This window comes from Mauremys mutica, unplaced genomic scaffold (assembly GCF_020497125.1).
Source record: "Mauremys mutica isolate MM-2020 ecotype Southern unplaced genomic scaffold, ASM2049712v1 Super-Scaffold_2380, whole genome shotgun sequence".
Lineage (NCBI taxonomy): Eukaryota > Metazoa > Chordata > Testudines > Geoemydidae > Mauremys > Mauremys mutica.
Window position 1 is genome coordinate 984,409 of NW_025423354.1, and position 19,523 is coordinate 1,003,931.

General features: G+C 45.7%; 1 pseudogene; it reads left to right on the plus strand.

The window, feature by feature from the left end:
• LOC123361483 overlaps window positions 1–18,345 on the plus strand; it is a 43,167-nt pseudogene extending 24,822 nt beyond the window's left edge.
• The last annotated feature ends 1,178 nt before the right edge of the window (window positions 18,346–19,523 follow it).

The following is a 19,523-nucleotide window of genomic DNA, read 5'->3' on the forward strand; positions in this document are numbered from 1 at the left end:
CTGTTAATGGGGCTTCCCTCACTTTCCTTGAGGCGACATTGCCACAGGCTAATTAGATTACTTATCTATTTCTTTGTTAAAAGTGGGACAGTGTCAGCTTCTCCTGGACTCAATGTTTAAGCATGGGAGTGGGGGGGAGTGAGAGGTGGGAATTAAAAAAAAACAAACCCCAACTTGATAGAAATACAATTGTTTTCAGAAATGTCTTTTAAATTTCAATAAAAACAGGTTTTAAAAAAATCCAATTGTCCCCTGCAGTGCTGTGGAACTTAAGGTCATGCACAACTTGCAGCTTGTAAAACGGACTCAAAAAAGGAAGTGAAACGGACTAGTTCCCCTGTCCCAAGCCAAGTGCAAAAAGTAAACGAACAGCATCAATAGTGAAAAATGGATTACATGTTAAAGATTTGTTTAGTTTGATAGCAGGTGTTGGTGGTGGTTTATGTAGCAGTGGTTGTTGTTAATGTATGATTTTTATCTCAATGCTGTCTTAACATCTGCACAAGGACTTTGTCCTACTTACATTTTTAATGCAAAGTAGATAAATGTTTACTATCATGGATTGCCTTTTTTTTTTAAAACATAAATGGGAAAAATAATAGACTTTTTACTTGCAATGAAATTTAACTTGTGTTTTGTTACACTGCGTCTGTTTTATCATTTCTTTTTTTTGTTTCTATCTAATGTTTTTATAAACTCGTCTTTTACATTTGAATGGAAAAATAAACTGGATTTATTTTAATAGGGTGTCAGTTCAGTGATGTAATAACGTCACTTTCTTTCATCCTGAAGGAAGGAAAGTGCTTTATGGGGACAGCTTCACCTACAGAGATGAGGAAAAAGCATTGAGTCTTGCCAACCCCAAGAGTTTAAATATCATGAGTTGCCCCTCCCCCCCCCAATCATGAGAATTTTAAAAACAATAAATGTTTGGGTGGTTTTTCTTTGCTGGCTTCTGAGCCTTTAGGTTGAATTCACTTCCTGTTTTCCAGATTTTCTCTGCAACCATGAGGGCTAGAAACTTATATTATAAAAACAAAACTGGGTAATCTCTTGAATGTTATGCTCATGGGATATAAAAAAATCATTAAGAACATAACATCTTTCAAGAAGGTTGCACAGTCACACTACTTGAATTCTTAAAATCCTTACCTTTAACACACAACCCAAAAAACAGACAAAGCAGACTGTTCCATCATTCACCCACCCCATCTTACTGTTGGCTGTCTGCAGGGTGCCGCCGAAAGTCCCAGATGCTTCCCTACAGAAACCCCTTGCCTGTGTTTCTGTAGGGGTTTTACAAATCACAGTTATAGTTTTGAATATACTACAAAGACCTGGGAATAGTGCCCATTATTCAGTTCAAGGTGAACGTGCTTCCTTGCTTTCCCACTCCCCCTCTGCTCTGCTCCCCAGTTCAGACATGGGGGGGGGAGGTTCTGTGCTTTCAGTCTCTCTGGTTTCTCTTCTCTGGCTCAACAGTAGCCCTGCAACATTACAGGAATTGTCCTGCTTGCTCTGTACCACCATTGTCTCTTTTCCTGTGGACAGCAGCAGACGCAGAGGCCTTGTAGCTAGACTGCAAAGTGTGGGCTCTAGAAGTGGAATGTAGAATCAGTTGCTTGGCAACCCTTCAAGAGAACTGCAATTTGTGTTTTCATTTCCCTACGCAAATTGAATGCTGGTCCATAAAGGTACCAGATAGGTGACAACCCAGGAAAACAGAAGCCCATGGGGTGGGAACTGGGAGCAGCTGCTGTGAAGGAAATGGAAAGAGACGACAGGAAAAAACAGAGCGAGCCAGGGAAGAGGGAGACAAGCAGAGGAAGGAGGATGGGAAAAGGAGAGAAACTGAGGGCAGAAACAGTAGTGGAGCCTATCAGGATTCCCTATCCTCCCCCCTGTGATACTGCATGAGACTTGAACAACGAAAACCATGATAACTATGATAAACATTCAGTCACTGGGTAAAGGCTGTCATCTCTGCAATGCCCCCCTTGCCAGCACTGGGAGCTGTGCTGTGGGTGATGGGTGTGCGAAATCCTAAAAAGAACAGGAGTACTTGTGGCACCTTAGAGACTAACAAATTTATTTCAGCATGAGCTTTCGTGAGCTACAGCTCACTTCTTCGGATGCATAGAATGGAACACATAGACAGGAGATATTTATACATACAGAGAACGTGAAATGACACCAGCACAGGATAAAATGCTACCAAGGCACAATGGTGGCCCTTGATCCCCTCTGCGCTGGGGGAAGTGATGACGCAGGCAGCAGGACAACAGTGAATCAGGCCCAAGTGGCTGGAATCCATTGGGTTGGGTTTTTTTCTTCCCTCCAATCAAATTTCCAATTTGATAGGAATTTCATAGAATCTCAGGGTTGGAAGGGACCTCAGGAGGTCATCTAGTCCAACCCCCTGCTCAAAGCAGGACCAAACCCAACTAAATCATCCCAGCCAGGGCTTTGTCAAGCCTGACCTTAAAAACCTCTAAGGAAGGAGATTCCACCACCTCCCTAGGTAACCCATTCCAGTTCTTCACCACCCTACTAGGGAAAAAGTTTTTCCTAATGTCCAACCTAAACCTCCCCCTCTGCAACTTGAGACCATTACTCCTTGTTCTGTCATCTTCTACCACTGAGAACAGTCTAGATCCATCCTCCTTGGAACCCCCTTTCAGGTAGTTGAAAGCAGCTATCAAATCCCCCCTCATTCTTCTCTTCTGCAGGCTAAACAATCTCAGTTCCCTCAGCCTCTCCTCATAAGTCATGTGCTCCAGCCCCCATGATCTGAACTGATTACAATCTGGTGGTTAGCACAGTGTCAGCTGACTTGATTATCTCTTCCTGGATTCTCATGTGATTTTGTAGTGTGGGCAAACCCTCAGAGTCCAGGCTGAGTGTGCAGTGCTGGTGGTAAGAAAAATCCCCCTTTAATTGTAAATGTAGCACTAGATACAAACACCACTGAAAGACCATAAACATGGGATCCTATTATTTTGGTTTTACTGAACTGCCCTCTAATCATGTTTGTTGATCTTTTCTGAGCACGTTTATTCAAGCAATGCCCAGAAAATTGAACACAGTATTCTGTGTGACCTCACCACAGCTGTGCATAATCTCACCCCTTTGCTCTGAGATGGCCTCCTTCTGCCTATGTAACCTAACATTTTTTCCTAACTTTACGTGCAGTACTTACTGTATAACCCTGGGCAAGTCATTTAGCCTCTGTATGCCTCAACGTCCTTCAATCTGTAAAATTGGGATAATTATGTTTATTTTTGTAAGGTGCTTTGAGATCTATTGATGGCAGCTGTACAAGTGTAAAGTATTATTACTATTTCTTTAATTAGATTCATAATTATCATTTGCACACACACCTATTTTGCTGCCCATGCTCGGTCTCTTTCACCATCAGTGCTTTCTAGAGGTCTCCCTCCCATTGAGCAGCTGTGTTTGGGATTATGTTTCCCCAGATGTATTAGCTGTTGTTTTTCCCAGCTGAATCTGGTGTTATTTTCAGCCCCATCCCTTGTCTTTCTGCCTTCCTTTTTCTATTATTTCTTTGTGCTGCCTGGTATTTGCAATGCCCTCCTACTTTAGTAGCATCTGTGAATTACACAGCTCTGGGATTGTGATTCCTCTGTGTATACAGCACCCCAGAATCACATGGGTTTCTGTGCTGTTGTTGCCAGTTGAACGTGACATGTGGAAGGAGAGAGAGGCTGAGAAAAATGCTGTGATGATTTGACCCTGGGGCACTGAGATTTGCTCCTTTGATATCAGATCAGAGCCCTGCTATGAGAGCAGGAGACATAATTCCTAGCACATTTGGTCTAGGGGACTCCCAGATACCAGAGTTGGAGACTGAAACAAGGGAGGGAGCCTAGCACACCACATTCTTCTCTCATTCTTAAATATGTGAAGGTGTTGGGGGGATTTGATCCTCCAGGGGTTGTTAACCCTCAGGATACACTTGTCTGCAACCCACTGAATGGAGGAACTGTAGGCTGGTCTCAGACCCCTGCCCCCTTTCTCTTCCTGCCCTGCCAAGATAATACCCCCTGATCTTATCACTCCAGAAGTGCCAGTTTCTTTTTCTTTTGCAGCTTCATGGCTCACTCCATCTCTTTTTCATCTCTGCTGCATCTCTGTCACAGCTAGCAAACACATGGCTTTCTAGGCAAATGTAGCTCCAAATATTTATTATGCTGAATATTCTACTTTCCCAGAATTGTAAACTCTAGTAGCATTACTGTGTATCATCTTTTGGCTCACAGTCATGATTTCAGAGGATCTTTCTTTGCTTGTTTCAGATAAAGGGAGGAGTTAAATGTTCCACACTGTTGAAACTGGAAAAAAATCACAAAAACAAGTGTGAGCTATGATATTCAGTAAAGTGCATACCTCTAATTAAGATAGACATTTTTATTGGATGCTCTCCTGCCTTGTGACACAAAGCAACCCAGTTTTTCCACCTCTGTCTGTCTAGTGCCACATTTCTTGCTCCACTGTGTCTGTGTCCATGACAGTGACATCTTTCTCAATGTTTTTCTTGTGTGTCATCTGTTGTCCTCTTTTCCATCTTCCACCAAGTGGTACCCAGTTAAGGGCTTGTCTAGGAATACTTTTTTTTGACATCTGTACAACATGCCCAACCCACTTCAGCTTTCTTTTTCAGATCATTATCCGTACAGTCTGTTGGCCAGTCCTAACATCAGCATTAGTTACCTTTTCCCACCTGCAAACTCCTGAGTCTTCTTTGCAAGCATCTCTGATGGCATGCACATGCATTACATTTCCTATTGTGGGTGTCTAGCATTGGCTAAGTTTCAGAAGCATGTAACAATGTGGGGATCTCAATAATATTGTGAAACGTTATCTTGGTGGTTGTATGAGTCTCATTATTTTTCCATATATTTGCCAGTATTGAAACTACATGAGCGGAAGTAGAGATCTTCTGGTGACAGCACACATTTTATCTGTGCAACTGCAAAGCCATTGTTTAGACATATGCACATTTGGGTTTATCTGGTCACCTTTCCTTCAACTCAGAAACTAATCTAGAGCCTAGCCTGTGGCCAGACTGACCTTGGTTTCCACTCATCCCGCAGCTCCTTGATCTGTGAATGAGTGATTCTATTTTTCCCTTAATGTGTGTCTGTCTTTGAACAACAGACAACTAATTACTTGGTCTTAGAGACAGACTCATGTGCAAGGGAGAACTCATGGACATGAGCCATAATATTCATAGGTCCTTTCTTTCGCCAAGATCATATCTGCCACTGGTGGCAAAGCCATAGATGTATACATGCCTCTTCCAGATTTCCAGAATTTTAAAACATAAATAATATTGAACCTGCAAGTAGAAAATAATAAAAAGAGAGATGAATACAGTGATATCCTATGTTTACAGTTCATTTAAATGTTAATTTTTCCTTTTGATCTCTGAATTACCACAATACAGCATAGACAGGGACTGTTTGATTACATTGTTAACCTCTAACAATATATATGTGAACCCACAAAAACACAAACATTATCTACCGATATGTTCCTAAAGGTTGAATCTGGGTCAATTAGCATGCAAGCTGCTTAACCTTTTCTGGCCATGCATCACACTTTGTATAGGATTTGTTGCAATTATATAACAGTGTGCAAGCCCATTGGGTTTGTGTTGGCAGATGCTTCAATAGGACTCTGCATAGGTTCAGAGCTCTACTTGTGGGGCTCTGGTTGCAGGGCCTACGTTACATCAAGAACAACAGAATGAGATGAGAACTGTAGGAGGGGCAGAAGAAGTGGCTGGAAAAGGGAGAGTGCAGAATAATTATGAAGTTCATTGGGAGCATTCACTTTGAAGGTTGCAATTTATTCTTTCCCTTATTTATTGACTAATTATTATTTATTACTTGTACTGCAGCAGCACCTAGGAACCCCAGATCTTGGACCGGGACTGCATTGTACTTGGCACTGGACAAACAGGGAACAAAAGGACAGGGCTTGCTCCAAAGAGCTAAAGTCCCGATCCCTAAATCAAGTCAATGTAGGATCTGTATTGCCAACCCCAGAGTTCAAAAACCATGAATCTGGTCTAAAAAATTATGAGATTAGTTTCCATTTTTTTTTAAAGTTTTGGATTAATTTTATTTGTTTTCTTGTTTCTGAGCCCTTAGGGTGCACTGGAGTCATATCCATTAAACTTATTTTTTTTATATATATAAAAGCTGAGATTCTCACATATTCACATGAATCCAGAAACTAGGGCTTTAAGAAAAACACCAAATATTGCGAGACTCATAACAAAATAGTGAGAGTTGGCAACTCTCTGGAGTGTTCTTTCTCTTGCATTCTGTACAGGTTCTTATATTGCTCACCTCACGGTAGTATCTAAACGCCTTCCATTATGTGACATGATTAAGAGCTCTCAGTTTGTTCTGTATTTCAGTAGCAGGGGCGGCTCTAGCAATTTCGCCGCCCCAAGCACGGCGGCACGCCATGGGGGGCGCTCTGGTGGTTGCCGGTCCCGTGGCTCCGGTGGACCTCCTGCAGACGTGCCTGCGGAGGATCCGCTGGTCCCGCGGCTCCGGTGGAGCATCCGCAGGCATGCCTGCGGGAGGTCCACCAGAGCCGCGGGACCAGCGGACCCTCCGCAGGCACGCCTGCAGGAGGTCCACCAGAGCCACCTGCCGCCCTCCTGGCGACCGGCAGAGCGCCCCCCCGCGACATGCCACCCCAAGCACGCGCTTGGCGCGCTGGGGTCTGGAGCCGGCCCTGTTCAGCAGTAACCATGCACAGGATCCTGCCTTGTGACACAAATCTGTGCTTTTAGTGGGGTGCATGATTTTGCAGCATGAACAACACATTCTGGGCTGCTGTCTCTCAGGAACAAACTATGTCCCTATATTTAACATGCACTTGTGCTTTGTTTCACTGATACCCAGGTGACCATCCCAGAGATAGGATGGAAGTTCTGTCTTTTCCCCTGAGGCTTGGAGAATCCCAACATTTTTAGATTCCAAACTACCATGCTAATTTTCAAAGTGCTGCCCACTGATGAGGTGTTAGAGAATATAATAAATATTGGTAATTTCATATAATAAAAGTATTGTCCAGTTCTAACTGAATGGTAGCCATGGGGCAAGACTGCCAACCCCCGTCTTAGCAGCAAGACCAGGAACAGAATGGGCCACGGAGGCCCAATTTGCCATCCAGAGCTAGATTGGGTCCCCAGGTTTGGGGATCCAAAAAGCACATGACAGAGAAGTGTGGAGGATAGCTGCCTGTGCTGGACATGCTGTGTGTATTACTAAGAGATGGGCCTTACTCCAGGGCTGTCAATCTGGGACCTTTCACCAGAAATTAATTTTAAAAATATACATTTCAAACCTCAGGATTTAAACACACCCTATGAGCTCATAACAAATTGGACATTTATTCCACTGAGCTCACCACCAGGCCAGCTGAGGTTACTGTCACAAGCCCCTTTGATTTATGGTCTGGCTGGGGTCAGCACATCACCATCTGGTTATTCCAAGTGCCTTGCTCCTCTTCCTCCAGTCTCCCAAGACACCTTCCCACACTCAGGTCATCGGCTGTGATGCCTCTGTACCTCCTTAAAAAAAACAGGAGTACTTGTGGCACCTTAAAGACTAACAAATTTATTTTAGCATGAGCTTTCGTGAGCTAAAGCTCACTTCTTCGGATGCATAGAATGGAACACACAGACAGGAGATATTTATACATACAGAGAACATGAAAAGGTGGAAGTATGCATACCAACAGGCAGAGTCTAATCAATTGAGATGAGCTATCGTTGTGTTTGATTTCTCTTCCCCCACCCGGTTGCAATGGCCTGATTTTCAAAGGCACCCGCAGCTCCTATTGACTGCAGTGGAGTTTGTGGTGGCTCAGTACTTTTAAAACTTGGGCCACTCTCCTAGTTAGGCTATAAAATTGTTGGAATCTGGGCTCAGATTTTCAAAAATGCTCAGCACTCAAACGTGGGACCAGATTCTCCAAAGACTACAGCTCCCGGTTGGGCATCTAAATAGGAAGATTCTGAAAAGGGCACAGTATTCTAAGCTGTTGTTCTCAGTGGGAGCTGCTGAGCCCTTTTGGAAATCTGTCCTCTTGTCTTTTTAAGCACTTGGTCAAACACCATGTTAAACCTACAGCACTCTGGGGATTAACAATAATTATGGATTCTTAACATAACAAAGAATCTTTCATGAACTAACCAGCCATGCAGCAGAGTTTTTCCTCACAAAGGAAATTTACAGACAGTTCTAAAAGGTGTGGGAGAAAACCAAATTGTAGAAGCCCACAGTGAATGTCAGAATTTTACACCCAGGACCTTGGACCCAACATTCAGGTTTGCACATCAAGTCTTTGCCTTAGTGACTTTTTAAATAAAAGGTGTTTACTTCCATTGCAGCTAATCATCCAAAAAATGTGCTGGTAAAATCTGCCCCGCAATGGAGAAAGATAACTTTTGCATTGGAGGAAAGAAAGGCAAATGTTGGAAGAGTAGCACTTACTCTGTGCCTGACTTTAGCCCTCCCACTACACAGCACTGAAGCTGATTAATTATAGCATGGTACAGTTAAAGCTCCCTAGGTCAATATTGTCACTGCTGAGGCCAGAGATGCTGGAGACACCTGAACCATTAGAAATGGTCTAGTTACCCATCCCTTCCCCAGGGTGGGATGGTTTCCTGCAGCTTATTTCCTAGCACTTCATCCAGAATAGTTTGAAACATGCCAAATGATGAGGCTTCTACTCCTACCCTTGGGGAAATGATGCCTCTGGGTAACAGATCTCCTCTTTCACATATTCAGTCTAATTTTTCCTTTGCTTGATTCCATTCCTTCTGCCAGGCTTCTCGTGATAGCCCTATTTGGCCTGGAGGACGCCAGCCCAAAACAAAGGATAATTATTCTAGCTAATATTCCTGTCATCCACATACCATGTCCCCTTTTGTTAATTTCCTGATGCACAGCTCACCTCCCACCCGAGTCCTGGATTCCTGATCCTGGGAGCTTTGGAGAGGAAAGGCGTTGTATAAATATAAAGCATCAATTTAACCCCAATGATACTAAATGTCCATGACTCACTTGACTGGATTCTAGGCAAAGGCACCTGTCAAAGTTAGACTCAGGACTCACAGTTTGTCAGACCACTCTGTTTTATTAGCAAAGCGCTCTGCTGATACACCCAGATAATGTGTGAGTGCCATGCAAGACACAAACTACCTTATTTATACAGATAAAAGGGCGCAAACCAAAGGCTTTGGCTACACTTACATTTCAAAGCGCTGCCGCGGCAGCGCTTTGAAGCGCTAAGTGTAGTCAAAGCACCAGCACTGGGAGAAATCTCTCCCAGCGCTGTCCGTACTCCACCTCCCCGTGGGGAATAACGGACAGCGCTGGGAGCGCGGCTCCCAGCGCTGGGGCTTTGACTACACTGGCGCTTTGTAGCGCTGCAATTTGCAGCGCTGCAGAGGGTGTGTTTTCACACCCTGCTGCAGCGCTGCAAATTTGTAAGTGTAGCCAAGCCCTAACAACATAACATAACAAGCAGAATCTGATAAGTTTACCTGGGCTAGACATGCATATCTTATTTCCTTACTAACTATTACTGATCTTCTGTTAATGTCCCACCATTAGCTTAAGTGAACCCATTGTTTCATACCTTAATGTTTCTCTTCCTGACAACCATATTTCAATATTCCTTATTTCTGCTTAAAGGGACATACAAAATTTCTTTAATCCATTCTGATTTTTATAATATAATTCATTCTACTTTCACACACCTCACTGTGTTCCCTTGCACCTCATAATAGCCTTGTCTCCTAATCTGAGACACTCCAAATCCAACGGCATTCAAACTGGCCAGCTCCCCCTGCATTTACTGATGCTTCATGATTTAATCGCATGAAAAATAAACTCCCCTTGCTTAGCTGCCAGGCCCCATCCCTTCTCCTTAAATAGAACGTATTGCTGGATTAGGAGGCAGATCTCCCATTTCATCCCAGGGAACCTCTCCCAGTCTGGGGTAAAGCTAGAGGAAATGTGGCTTGCCTCTGCCCACGTTATGCTTGTTCTGTGCCTAGTTTAAAAATATTATTCAGCATTGTTCAATATTGATTTATTCGTATGTAAAGATGTGACTTAAATGTTGCGAGTCAAAGGATTCATCAGCATCTGTTCAACGCACTGAAGATGGAAATCCCTATGTGTTATATTTTCATTGTTTTAAACATGGGAAGATTTTAGAGGGCCAGGGGCTATAAAAGCAATTTTCAAGGCTTTGTTACGAAGATATGTATCATCATCAGCTGTATATTGATGCCTTACAATTATATATTACTTGTCATCCCCAAGGCTCCCAGGGTCAGGCACCAAGGACTGGGGTGGGTGGGGAGCAGTGCATCAGGAAATTAACAAAAGGGAAAGGGGACAGGTTATACAGATGACAAGAATGGCCAGCTATAAAAGTTAAAGCAGACAAAGACGTCTGATAGAGATTAAAAACCTCACGTTTCGGGGTTTAAACCGATCTTCATAAAGGATTAGGGAGATCTTGTCCTGGGATTATCCTACATCAGCCACTACAGGGTTTCTTACACCTTCTTCTAGGGCAGTTGGTGCTGGCTACTGTTGAAGATGGAAAACTGAGCTAGACAGCCTCTGAGCTGAGATGGTAATTCCTATGTGCCTAGTCCCACTTATTTTCAATGCAAGGCTGCCCAGAGGATTCAGGGGGCCTGGGGCAAAGCAATTTTGGGGCCCCTTCTATAAAAAAAAGTTGCAATACTGTAGAATAATATATTCTCATGGGGACCCCTGCGGGGCCGGGGCCTAGGGCAAATGTGCATGAAAATGCAGACGAGGCTAGAATTGCCATAATAATATTAATTAATAGTAAGCATCCATTTTCATAGTCCTAGCACTGTGCAAATTTAGATCCCCATTATGCTGTCAGTTCTAGACAGAGTGGCATTCCTGGAAGGGCTGGTGGAGAACCAGTGACTTAGAGTCTGCAGTGTAGTGGTGGTGGCCAAGGGATGGTCAAGGGAATCAGTGGGGTTGTACTCTGTGTGCGTGTGCACACATGCACAACGTGTAAATAATGCACGTGACTGCTCTGCTAAGCAACGTGAGCATCCAAAAGTACAGGAGGTGCAACATGTCAGTATGATGCTGTAATAAATACAGCCAAGGGCTTGTTAACCTAGCTCCGGCAGAAAGGTATGGAGTTAAAGATTCTATAATACGCCGTGTATTGGACTGGGATTGGTTCTGCTTTGGTGGTGCCACAAGCCGCATGTGCCTGTCATGACCTAGATTCTACTTGGCTTCTACAGACAAAGACTTAATAGAAAACCTCTCAAAAAGCAAGAAGCCCAAGCTGGATCTGGTATTTGAGGAGTGGGATGTAGCTGGCCTTCCATGGTGGTTTTTAGGAAATCTGAGAAACAACTACAAGTCCAGAAGTAACTGGTCAACAGACATACAGACCAACCAGGTAAATGGATACTTTAAACAGCTAAAAATGCAGTGTATTCTCTCCCTCTCCACTCTCTTGTGTGGGTCATTTAAATATTCCTGTAGTGTTTCCCCCCCCCCCAGTTCAGAGTCTGTCCAAGACTTACAGTTTCTCCCTTCTATCTACCCCGTTAAGTCTTTTCATGAATGTGAGGTTTGCTTCGGTGTGTCTGGACAAAATGTCCCTGCTCCCCACTGTTTTCTTCTCCATGCCAAAAATGTTGACTGTATTTCAGTGGCGCCATGTGCATATAGCCTGTGGAGGTCATTGGGATCCTTTGGGATAAAAGTCACTAATATATAATGAAGATATATGTAGCATGGTGGCTAGCCTGTGTGAAGTGTTAACAAGGGGACTGAATTGTCGAGCGGGTCAGAAAATGGACACGTGTGAAAACTTGTCTCCATTTTTCAGCGTGTTCTACTGCATTGCTTGTCACCCCAAGAGTCACTGAGTGAGTTTGAGTGGAGAGAAGTCTGGTATAAAAGAAGAGGAGAGCATGCATTAGGACTGCAGTTATGCGCCCTGGAGCACTGGAGTTCTGCATACCCAGACCTGTTGAATCACTAATATCCTAATGCATGCATATTTTCCCCCATCTCCATTCTACTAGGACATAGACACTGCCATTGTTTCAGATACTACTGATGACTTGTGGTTCCTCAATGAATCTGCTTCGGATCAATTCAATGTTGCCGTCAAAGTGGAGACAGTGGACTGTGAAGAAGTGGGGAAAGAGAGTGACAAAAAGGTATCTCCTAGTGATACACAGTACGGCTGTGTTAGCTGATCTAATTTACGTTGCAACCCTTTGCCATTCATTTCTCTTCTCCTGTTCTGCTTCTGTATCGGGAACACGGTGTGGCTGCTAAGGCTGCTCCTCCCCCCCTTCCCCGCTGGAGGCTCGGAGGGGGAAGGAGGAAGAGCATGGCAGCTTCTGGGCTAGCTGCAGAAGGGTGGGGGAGACAGGGTGGGCAGCCTCTCGGCAGGGGGCTGGGGGGAGATGGGCAGGCAGCTTCTCGGCTGGCTCCAGGGGGTTGCTGGGGGGAGTATGGGCCAGGGGCTTTCTCAAGGACTGAGCCAGCCAGTCTCAGCCCACCCTGGTGTTTCCCTCAGGACCTGTGCTCCCCCTTCAGCCAGGAGAAACCAGCTGTAGATCCCCTTAGTGCTGGGCAGGGGGACAAACCAAAGGACATGGCTCCTTTTAAGAAAAGATCTCCCTTGTGTCTGATGAGTGAAAATGGGCTGGGGCCCACAGCTCACCCCCTCCCCCTTCTTTACCTGTCCAGAGGGGCTTCACTGCAGCCCCAGCCCCAGCTGCAAATGAGCAGCCTCCCTAAGCCCCAACGCTCCCCAGACCCCTCCCAGGCAGGCTCTGGGAGCTCCCACCCCTCCACGGTTCTCTCATGCCTGGGAAAGTAATGTTTGCCCAGCTCAAAGCTGTCTCCCCCTCCCCCATTCCCAGATCAAGCCCCTGCCTGAGGGGTTTTTCCTCCAAGAGAGGATGTTTATCCCCTCCTCCCAGCGTAAGGAGGGATTGATTCCCTTCCCCTGGATCCCCCTTTCCCCAGCTCCTGGGGAATTCCTTCCCTTGCATCCATCCCCCTGTATCAACTTCAAGTCAGGAGATACTGCCCTGCTTCACCTTGGGACACCTGAGCTCTTGCTTCAGAGTGCTGGGTTGCTGCAGCCTCACGGAGGAAGCAACTGGCCTCCACTTCCCTGCCTTTGGCCATGGTCCCACCAGGGGCTCCCCTCCCACAAAAGCTGTAGAGTGTGTGAAGGAGTCAAAGCCGGGATGGGCTGCAGCCCTGGGATTGGGAAGAGCTGGAGCAACACAGCAGCCACGCAACAGGATGAATGAATGGGCCATTTCTATGCTGGGCTGTTGAATTAAATTTCTCTCTGTGTCAGGGTGTGTAGTTTCTAGGCTGGCTGCAGGGGGTGGGGTTCGGGGGAGACAGCTGCTTTAAGTGCGTGGGTGGGAGCAGGTGCTAAACAGAGCCACCAGGAAGTGGGGAGAGAGAGACATGGGAAAAGGGACACAGGTAGAGAGCAAGAACTGGGAAATATCAGGAAGGGGAGATACCAATGCTAGACACATTTTCAATAACTAGAATGAAAGTGTAGAAATGTTGAAAATAGCCTCCCCTCAAAACTGGCAGAATATCCCTCCAGCCCCCACACCTTGCCCTTAAGGCAGGAGGGGGCCGAAAGGAGTGAGCAGCTGGTGGGAGGCATTATGGGGAGGGAGTTGGCAAGAAGACGGTGTTCAGGGGCAGGAAGAGGTGGAGTGGGGGCAGAGCCTTGGATAAGGGGGTGGGGGCAGGATGGGGCACCCACCGGCAAAACCAAAAGTCAGCACCCATGAGTCAGGGTGACAGGGGTCCCCCCACCCGCGCAGGTGTATTTGTTGCCTGTACAAACTTCCCCAGCAGCTGCACAAAGTTGTTGTAATTGTCACACAGTGAACCCCACGCTGCTACCGTGACCCCCTTTTGCCCCCCCCCCACCCAGCCAATCGCTGCCTCCCCAGCGCTACATGTGACTTTTGACTTATGTCAGTCATAGCGCACTTCCACTGTTGTGCTCCAGCTTGGTTGGCGCTCTCTGCGCCTGCCCCGTAAGTGCCATCACGTCATTGGTCAAGGGGATGTCCAGGGGGTGGGATTTGGTGGGGACTGTATTCTGAGCGGCAGCATGGTTAGGTGGCCGGGCCAGAGGGTCTTAGGAGCAGTCAGGGGACAGGAAATGGGGGCGTTGGATAGGGTGTGGAAGTCCCAGAGGGTCTGTCAGGGAGCGGGAATGTGGCTAGGGTAAGGTGACCAGATGTCCTGATTTTATAGGGACAGTCATGGTATTTGGGGCTTTTTCTTCTATAGGCTCCTATTACCCCCCACTCCCTGGCCCGATTTTTCACAATTGCTATCTGGTCAGCCTAGACTAGGGTTGGGACAATTGGGACAGGGATAGTTGAGGTCCTGGGGGGTGATTAGGGGATGCGGGGGGGTCTCTGGAGGGGGCGGTCAGGGGACAAGGAGCGGGGGGGTTGGATGAGTCGGGAGTTCTGGGGATCCTGTCAGGGGGCAGGGAGCGGTTGGATAGGTGTGGGAGTCCCGGGGGTCTGTCTGGGGGCGGGGATGTGACTAAGGGTCGTGACAGTCAGGAGACAAGGAGCACGGAGGCTTAGATATGGGGTGGGGTCCTGGGGGACAGTTAGGGGCAGGGTCCCAGGAGGGGGCAGTCAGGGGACAAGGAGCAGGGGGATGGGGGGTTCTGAGAGGGGCAGTCGGGGGTGGGAATTGGGAGGGAGTGGATTGGGGCGGGGCTTGGGCGGGGCTCCCTGGTTGCACACCCTAATGAAATGTGCTGCGCACACCTATGATTGGGAACAGGCAGTCCAATGACCAGCCAACTTTGTAAGTCTTCCTCAGTAAAGGACTCCCCCTCAATAGTCTCTGATGGGATGTCCATTAGAACCACTTTTTTCAGAAGCTATAAGCTGTGGGGAGTCCTCTGTCTCTGCTTGTTTTGACCTACTGAAGTCATTTTTCAAGGCACACAATCAGCTTAAAATCATACTTCTGAATTTTTTTCTCTACCACTACTACAGCCATTACTTTAAGATTCAGCAATGAAAAAAATTAGAGGAAAAACATTTTTCTTATACTTTTTTGTGAGCACTTTGTGCACAGTCAGTTTAACAGTTTAGGCCTGATCCTGCAAACTTAGTCGATGGTCAGCAAGACCAGTCACATGAATAAAGTTACCCACATGCATGTTTGAAGGATGTGAAGAAAAATCCATGAACACATTTTTAGAAAAGTCATTAGTGAGATTTGCATACAATTCTAATAATTTATTTAATCTTCCCAGGTGATTGAGGTTACGTGTACTGATGACCTCGAGGATTCTCAGTCCCTAAGTGACGACACAGATGTAGAAGCTGCCTCTGAGGTATTCATCCTTTAGTTCAACATCCCATGCTCTTGAGTGTGCTGTGCCAGCTTGTCTGGCTAAAATGTACACTATTTGTTGTGCTAGAAGAATGTTTACCGTATCCCTTTCAAAAGCCATAAGTGCTCTGTAGCAAAAAAGTACATTCCCTTTGCTTGGTTACCTGTATGAAGTTTAGGGGTGTGTCTCAGTCCAGTTTGTTTTGAAAAGGTATTGGTTTAAATACAGACCCCAGGATTGGCACGAAATGGCCCCCTTGTTGGCAGCCTGAAGATTAGTCAAGCATTGAATGGGCCATGGAGACGGAACACACCACTCACAGCAGAGTAGTCCCTTCAGGTGCAGGTTTAGGCAGTTTTGCTGGGCAGCGTGGGAGAGTTTGCACCTGCCTGTTCTATAGCTGTTTCCTGGCTAGACGATTCAGGACTTTATTCTGTGTTATGCTAAGGCCCCTTTTCACTGCCAGAATTTTGTAAATGGGAATCAGGCCCTCAGTGTCTGGCACTGTCAAGCCAGCACTGAATTAATTAGAATGGGGCGGGGGGAACTGGTTTTGTTATGAGAGGTGAAAAATGGATGTGTTTGCACACTTTTCTAGGGCCAACTCTGTATTGCAGTCTGAAAGGGAATCTGGGATATTATCCTTGATGAAGATTCAGATGTATAAATTCAGCCCCCAGTAGCCAATGAAATAGCCAGATCAGAGTTAGTCATATCAGAAAACAGGCTGATGCAATATTCTGTATTCCAATCAGAGTTCCACTGTATCCTGAGAGCTCCAAGCCAGCTACTAAACTGCTGGTTGCTTCAAGGTGGTCCCCAGGACGGAGAGAGAATCCAATTGTCACTCTAATCTGTTTTAGTTACACACACAGCTTCTGTCACAGTAGCATCTGGGTGCTTCACCATCTTTAATGTATTTATCCTCAACACCCTTCGATGGTAGGGCAGTGCTGTTATCACCACATTACAGATGGGGACCTGAGGCAGTGAGAGATTAAGTGACTTGTGCAGGGTGACAAAAGGTGTTTGTGGTGGAGCAGGAATTGAACCTGGGTCACCCACAGCCTAGTTAACACTTGAACTACAGATCCATCCTTCTTCCCCATTTCCCCCTTCAGTTTCTGAACCATGTGGAAAAGAATTGTCCCTTTTGACTCTTCTCCAAGAGACATCCTTCCCAGTGTATCTTAACTGACACCAGATCTATGTTCTATCATCTGTGCTCTTTTTTCCCCAATCTTTGCAGGCTTTCTTTTGAGGGTTTTGCTGTATGTCAAAAAAAATATATCACACTGTTCCTTGCAGCTGGCAGAGCCAAAAAAATTTGAGCACACTTTTCTAGACTGTGCTGACTTGACAAATTGGATTGTCCCTGGCATAGGACAGCTGAATTATATCTCTAAACTTGAGCAGCCATTGCCCTTGGTAAATAGGGTAATCAAGTACACCACTGTCAATTGTGTAGATCCAATAGATGCTAAATAATTAATGGTTCTGAGAAGTACACTTCTAACCAATTCAAGGAGCTATCTACTCTTGAATTTAGAGTGGGGCACTTACATTTCAATAAACTGCATAGAATGAGAACTTTACTTCATAAAGATATGAAGGCTGAGAGGTGGAAAAAGACGAAGTAAACTCCTAAGCAGAGGGCATGAGTCTGCAGGTGTTATGGGCAAGGTGAAATGTTTCTGAGGCTCTCTCAAGTGGCCGCTGTGTATCGTGCGTCTGCTAGCCTTGACACACTGCCATTCTTGATGACTCTTCTTTGCTGCTTCCTGCACATAAAGGAAAGCAGCCTTAGCAAGAATGCACTGACTTGCTCTTGTTTTTGTCTACTCCATTCTTCAGGACTGCTAGCAATGCACCAAATGTAAGAAATTTAACTCTCCAGTCAAACGGTACTGTTACCGCTGCTGGGCCTTACGGAAGGACTGGTACTCGGATTGCCCCAGACTAGCTCATTCTCTCTCTCTGTCCACCATTGATACTATTCAAGGCAAAAAGGATGATGAGGGAATCGATGTCCCAGACTGCAGAAGGACCGTGTCTGCTCCAGTTTGCCGACCCAAAGATCTGCACACAGGTGAATGTGAGTCCCATGTAGACCCTGGTAGCTCTATGGAGTCCCTGGGTTTGACACAAGAATGCAAGGTCCAGGAGCCACAGATGCATTTTGGTGAACACAAAAAGGAAGAAGTAGTAGAATGGCAAGAGAATATCAAAAATTTGTTGAATCCCTGCATTCTATGCCAGAAGAGGCCACGGGATGGGAATATTATCCATGGACGGTCTGGTCACCTAGTAGCTTGCTTCAAATGTGGGAAAAAGCTGAAGAAAGGGAGATTGCCATGTCCAGTGTGCAAGAAACCGATCCAGATGGTGATCAGAATCTTCGTGGGGTAGCTGTGCCGCTGCAAGGTGCTTCAGGGACTTAAATGGTCACTAGTCAGGGGACATCTGCCACAAGGTTTACGTTAGTGTCTATGGTGCTACAAGGGAGCCTAATTATGTAATGCAGCTAAAGAACAGGGGTCCCAAACTGACAAAGAAAGTTGAGGAATCCCCGAAATGAAATGCAACAATGTTCGGTTTTTAGTGTCAGTTTACGTTCCTGGGGCCTGACTGATTTTAGAATTTCTAAATCCTTTACTTTCCAAGTTCTAGAGGAGATGATTTCACCCGCATGGTCTTGTTTTCATAACTGATCCTTGCAGAAGCCAGATGGTTAATAAATAAATATTTAACTCTGGTTGGTTGTATGCTCTGCAGTAAGCTAAACTCTGTGCAGTGCCTGAAAATAGAAAGCACAGGGTGGGAGGAGAGTGTGTCTGTGTGTACACACATGTACGCTGGATTCTCCAAGGATCAGTTCTCAGAAGAGTAATGGTGAACGGGGGTTACAAGACTTCTAACTCTCTTCAGTATTTTGTAAGATTGGGTTGAGACACTCCACAAAATCCATAATGAAAAACAAACCTCCCCAACTTTTAATCAATATGTAAACCACCCTGTATGATTTAGCAATCATGCAAGAGCAAGGTGTCATGTCTTGCTCTCTTAATGGATCCTTTTTAATTAAAATACAGTGTTGGGGACCAGTTCCTCGGCTGCTGCCAATCGGCATAGCTCAGTCAACTCAATGCTAATTGACACCAGCTGTGGATCTGGCCCTTAGGTTAGGTGTGCACTTACAGCAGTTGTGCGTGTATATACGAGCATTCTAATGCTCATAATTAGCCCCTCACACCTACAGCTGTTTTAACTGCATCCCTACCTTTTTTAAGCTGGCTGATCATTTGAGAAAAGTCTCTATTTAAAGTGCTAGTGAGATTTACTAATGACTAATGTGCAATTTTGAAAAATAAGTCCTTTATCTTTGTGTGCCACCTGACAGCTGGTTTATCTAAGGAACTGTTGCGTGGTGTTAGTCACACCTGGACCCTCTTCAATTTGATTTAATTTCTTACAGGTTTTAACTCGTCTCAGAATCCTTCTGCGGTATTCTTATCTGCACAGTGTAATAGAGGGTCCATCTGCCGCTAGAATTGGTAGTTTTAAACTGTTGTTAAATTCTTTCTTAAAGAGCACACCCTAGGTATCTACCCACATCTTTCTCAACCCCCATCTGCAGGAAGGAGCTCCAGGGGTTGAAGGCTGCCTCAAGGAGAGCATCCTCTATTGTCCCTTGTGGAGGTTGGTCAGGATTTGCCCATGTGGGGAAGGCTGTGGAGTGCCTGTCCTCAAACCTGGGGGATCTATAGGGGAACAGGGTCATTCACATTCCACTGGACCCACGCTACCAGAGTACCAGACTCCCGCCTACAGCCACAGCTACCCTGGGGACCCCTGAGGGTTTGAGTAACTTCCACTGGGCAGGTGGAGAATCACTGGGCACCCATGTTCCATTCTCCTCTGGCCTGCCCTATCTCTATCCTGTTCCCCAGCATGGACCTCGGACCATGTGCAAAGGCATCTGCAGGGTCCAAGGGGAGGAGACAGTGCTGTGGAAG